A 5,813-nucleotide genomic window follows, 5' to 3' on the forward strand; every position below is an offset into this window, starting at 1 on the left:
GTTTTACCATTTGCCACCTAGCCTCCTTTTCCCTTGGGTTTCCGGAGCCCGAGGGTAATCTTATTTTAGCCCCCCCGGGCCAGTGCTCCTCTGAGTGTTGTTCCAAACTAGAGTCCTGTACAGCGCCCCCTCGGGGAAACTCGAGGTTTGGTTTTAGTTGTATGGAGCGCTCATCTGAGTGTGCCTAGAAAACGAGATATGTGCAGCTCCTAACGGGATTTGTCGGCACATTCGGGCGGTGTTGCTAGATTTGTTTTAACCTGTCAAAGTGTCTTGAAGAACCGAGGTACCGAGTCTGATCGGAACGTCTCGGGAGGAGGTCTATTCCTTCGTTGATCGTGAGAGCTTGTCATGGGCTAAGTTGGGACTCCCCTGCAGGGATTTGAACTTTCGAAAGCCGTGCCCGCGGTTATGGGCAGATGGGAATTTGTTAATGTCCGGTTGTAGATAACTTGAACCCTAACTTAATTAAAATGAATCAACTGAGTGTGTTACCATGATGGTCTCTTCTCGGCGGAGTCCGGGAAGTGAACACGGTGTTGGAGTAATGCTTGCGCAGGTTGCTCTCTAGTTTCTCGCTCGCGCTTTGCCTCCTCTTCTCACTCTCTTTTGCGAACAGTTTAGCCACCATATATGCTAGTCGCTTGCTGCAGCTCCACATATATTTACCTTGCCATACCTATAAGCTTAAATAGTCTTGATCGCGAGGGTGCGAGATTGCTGAGATCATGTGGCTCACAGTTTACTATTAAACCAGATGCAGGGCCTGATGATTCCGCTCCAGGTGACGCGCTTGAGCTCAAGTGGGAGTTCGACGAGGACTCTCAATGATACTATGTTTCCTTTCCTGATGATCAGTAGCGGTGCCCAGTTGGGGTGATGGGGACCGTGTCGCATGTTGGGTTATCTTTTATTTTGGCGCCGTAGTCGGGCCATGAGTGTTTGATTGTTATAATGCTATTTATGTACCTTGATTGATGTGGCGAGTGTAAGCCAACTATGTTATCTCCCCTTTTATTATATATATGACATATGATGTTGTGATGATTGCCTAACTTGCGACATATGCCTTCAATGCGATTATGTCTCTAAGTCGTGCCTGGACACGTGGGAGCTATAGTCGCATCGAGGGTGATCCTCCAGCTCCGGTCGCCTCCTCCTCCCCTCGGCAAGCCCCGGTGCAACTCGGCGAACAGTGATTCCGGCGAGCGCCTCGAAGTCCGTGCAGATCTTAGATCCAAAAATTGCATCGGGTTGACTTTTTGCCCGAAACCCTAGTTCATATGCTCCTGTTCATCGCATCGTGACTCCTCATCCATAACTCCGTTTTTGGCATATAGCATATCAAAATGTTCGTCTCAGAGAGTACATCATTTCATCTCATTGCATCATTTTCATTTGAGTTCGTCTTGATGCCCGAAATGCTGTTAGAAGAGTGCTACTTGAAATAATTGTCAGATCTGCTGCTCCATTTAGATATTTGTCATTTTTGCCATGATTATTGTGTGCATGATATGCCCATGAGCTCTACATATGTTTTGGTAAGGGTTTTTCCGTATTTCCAGAGGTGCAACCCATGTATTTTTTTGATGTGTGTGGTGACTAGCACAAGCTTGCAAAGTGAGGCATTTGGTAATGCTGATTCCAGGGACTTAGCATTTCCACTAATTCTTTGAGCTGTTTATCTCATATGGCCATATGTTCATGTTGTTTCCAAGTGATCCGTGCCTATTTTGAGGATGATCATTAAAGATGTTTTGCTAATCTTGTAGTGCTCTATCCATCCATGTCTTTGTTTGCAATTATGGAGCATCCTAGCTTGAGTCAATCGAGCTCTACTTTTGCTATTTCGTGAACCTGGGCAGATTGTCTACTTGTTAGCGATTTTGCCGAAGATGTTGTAGTTGATCCGTGCTTGCTATGTTATTGTTATTGCCATGTCTAGCTTGCATTTTGTGTATTCTTGATGGGTGTATGCTTAGGTTTCCATGACTTGCTCTCTAGTGAGTGCATCGAGCTCGTAAACATGCCTACTTGATATCTGTTTTCAGCATGCTCCAGTTTTCACTAAGTCTAAGAACTGATTATGTTTTTGGCATGTTCAGGTCCTGTACCATGTAGTTTTGTTGCTCCAAAGAGTGGTATCTGATCTGAGAGTCCAGACAATTGCTAATTTCACTAAGTCTGAAATCTGTTTACCATATGCATTTTTGCCATGCTTGTTTGAACCTGTTAATGGATGAATTGGCCGTAGCTCAGTGCTAGACTTTTGTTAAGCATCATGAATGCATCCTTGACATGTATTTTTATGCCATGTTTGAGTGTAGTAGCATGTTCATCTTGTGGCATTTAGATGGCTACTTGCTGTAAATCGCAGAATGTGGCCATATTTGAATTGCTTGCCATTTCCAAACCGTAACTCCGATTCCGGCGTTCTTTATATCATTTTCAAGCGATTTCATCTCATATTTCCAGTGGCACACTTGGATTCCCAAGTTGAGGCCAGGTTCATACATGCCTTGTCAAATCTTGCATATGCATCCCGCATAGCATACCATCTTTGCATCATGTTGTTTGAGTTTGCACGTGGTTGATTGTGTTCCGTTTGCTTGTTTGTCTTGTTTGGGTAGAGCCGGGAGACGAGTTCGCTAACGAGGAGCCCGTTGATTTTGCTTTCGAGGATCCAGTCAACTCTGACAACTTTGCAGGCAAGATGATCATACCCTCAAAATCACTGCTATCTTGGCTTTGCTAGATGCTTGCTCTTTTGCTATGCCTATGCTACGATGCCTACCACTTGCTTTCGAGCCTCCCAAATTGCCATGTCAAACCTCTAAATCACCATGTCCTAGCAAACCGTTGATTCGCTATGTTACCGCTTTGCTCAGCCCCTCTTATAGCGTTGCTAGTTGCAGGTGAAGATTGGAGACCGTTCCTTGTTGGAACATTATTTACTTGTTGGGATATCATTATATTGCCATGTTATCTTAATGCATCTATATACTTGGTAAAGGGTGGAAGGCTCGGCCTCTCGCCTAGTGTTTTGTTCCACTCTTGCCGCCCTAGTTTCCGTCATATCGGTGTTATGTTCCCGGATTTTTCGTTCCTTACACGGTTGGGTTATAATGGGAACCCCTTGATAGTTCGCCTTGATTAAAGCTTTAGTTGTATGGAGCGCTCATCTGAGTGTGCCCTGAGAACGAGATATGTGCAGCTCCTATCAGGATTTGTCAGCACATTCGGGCGGTGTTGCTGGATTTGTTTTAACCTGTCAAAGTGTCTTGAAGAACCGAGGTACCGAGTCTGATCGGAACGTCTCGGGAGGAGGTCTATTCCTTCATTGACCGTGAGAGCTTGTCATGGGCTAAGTGGGGACTCCCCTGCATGGATTTGATCTTTCGAAAGCCGTGCCCGCGGTTATGGGCAGATGGGAATTTGTTAATGTCCGGTTGTAGATAACTTGAACCCTAACTTAATTAAAATGAATCAACTGAGTGTGTTACCGTGATGGTCTCTTCTCGGCGGAGTCCAGGAAGTGAAAACGGTGTTGGAGTAATGCTTGCGCAGGTTGCTCTCTAGTTTCTCGCTCGCGCTTTGCCTCCTCTTCTCGCTCTCTTTTGCGAACAGTTTAGCCACCATATATGCTAGTCGCTTGCTGCAGCTCCACATATATTTACCTTGCCATACCTATAAGCTTAAATAGTCTTGATCGCGAGGGTGCGAGATTGTTGAGTCCCTGTGGCTCACAGTTTACTATAACACCAGATGCAAGGCCTGATGATTCCGCTCCAGGTGACGCGCTTGAGCTCAAGTGGGAGTTCGACAAGGACTCTCAATGATACTATGTTTCCTTTCCTAATGATCAGTAGTGGTGCCCAGTTGGGGTGATCGGGACCGTGTTGCATGTTGGATTATCTTTTATTTTGGCGTCGTAGTCGGGCCATGAGTGTTTTATTGTTGTAATGCTATTTATGTACCTTCATTGACGTGGCGAGTGTAAGCCAACTATGTTATCTCCCCTTTTATTATCTATATTACATGGGATGTTGTGATGATTGCCTAACTTGCGACATATGCCTTCAATGCGATTATGTCTCTAAGTCGTGCCTCGACACGTGGGAGCTATAGTCGCATCAAGGGTGTTACAGGACAGCCCGGAGGTCCACCAACGTACTTCTTCCTCCCATATATACCCATATACCCTAAAAACTTTGGGGAGCACAATAGATCGGGAGTTCCGCCGCCAGAAGCCTCCGTAGCCACCGAACACCAATCTAGGCCCTTTCTGGCACCCTGTCGGAGGGGCGAATCCCTCTCCGGTGACCATCTTCATCATTCCGGTGCTCTCCATGATGAGGAGGGAGTAGTTCTCCCTCGGGGCTGAGGGTATGTACCAGTATCTGTGTGTTTGATCTCTCTCTCTCTCGTGTTCTTGAGGTGATACGATCTTTATGTATCACGAGCTTTGCTATTATAGTTGGATCTTATGATGTTTCTCCCCCTCTACTCTCTTGTAATGGATTGAGTTTTCCCTTTGAAGTTATCTTATCGGATTGAGTCTTTAAGGATTTGAGAACACTTGATGTATGTCTTGCGTGGGATACCTGTGGTGACAATGGGGTATTCTATGATCCACTTGATGTATGTTTTGGTGATCAACTTGCGGGTTCCGTGACCTTGGGAACCTATGCAAAGGGGTTGGCACACGTTTTCATCTTGACTCTCCGGTAGAATCTTTGGGGCACTCTTTGAAGTACTTTGTGTTGGTTTGAATAGATGAATCTGAGATTGTGTGATGCATATCGTATAATCATACCCACGGATACTTGAGGTGACATTGGAGTATCTAGGTGACATTAGGGTTTTGGTTGATTTGTGTCTTAAGGTGTTATTCCAGTACGAACTCTAGGGCTGCTTGTGGCACTTATAGGAAGAGCCCAACAGATTGATTGGAAAGAATAACTTTGAGGTGGTTTCGTACCCTACCATAATCTCTTCGTTTGTTCTCCGCTATTACTGACTTTGGAGTGACTCTTTGTTGCATGTTGAGGGATAGTTATGTGATCCAATTATGTTATTATTGTTGAGAGGACTTGCACTAGTGAAAGTATGAACCCTAGGTCTTGTTTCAACACATTGCATTACCGTTTGTGCTCACTTTTATCATTAGTTACCTTGCTGTTTTTATATTTTTAGATTACAAAACCTTTATCTATCATCCATATTGCACTTGTATCACCATCTCTTCGCCGAACTATTGCACCTATACAATTTACCATTGCATTGGGTGTGTTGGGGACACAATAGACTCTTTGTTATTTGGTTGCAGGGTTGCTTGAGAGAGACCATCTTCATCCTACGCGTCCTACAGATTGATAAACCTTAGGTCATCCACTTGAGGGAAATTTGCTACTGTCCGACAAACCTCTGCACTTGGAGGTCCAACAACATCTACAAGAAGAAGGTTGTGTAGTAGACATCATGCCTCCCTCCCCCGTATATAAAGGAGGGGAGGAGGAGGAGGGCCTGCCACAAGGGGCGCGCCCAAGGGGGGGAATCCTACTCCGAGAAGAAGGAAGGAGAGGAAGAAGAGAAGAAAAAGGGGGGCGGCCCCCTAGCTCTAGTATAATTCGGTTAGGGCTAGGGGGGCGCCACAGCTTGGCCTGCCTCCTCTGTTCCACCATTAGGCCCATGAGGCCCAATAACTTCCCGGAGGGTGTTCCGGTAACCCCCGGTACTCCGAAACTTATCCGAAATGACCCGAACCATTCCGATGTCTGAATGTAGCCTTCCAATATATGAATCTTTATGTC

This window comes from Triticum urartu, chromosome 3A (assembly GCF_056163025.1).
Source record: "Triticum urartu cultivar PI428250 chromosome 3A, HENAU_Tu73, whole genome shotgun sequence".
Lineage (NCBI taxonomy): Eukaryota > Viridiplantae > Streptophyta > Magnoliopsida > Poales > Poaceae > Triticum > Triticum urartu.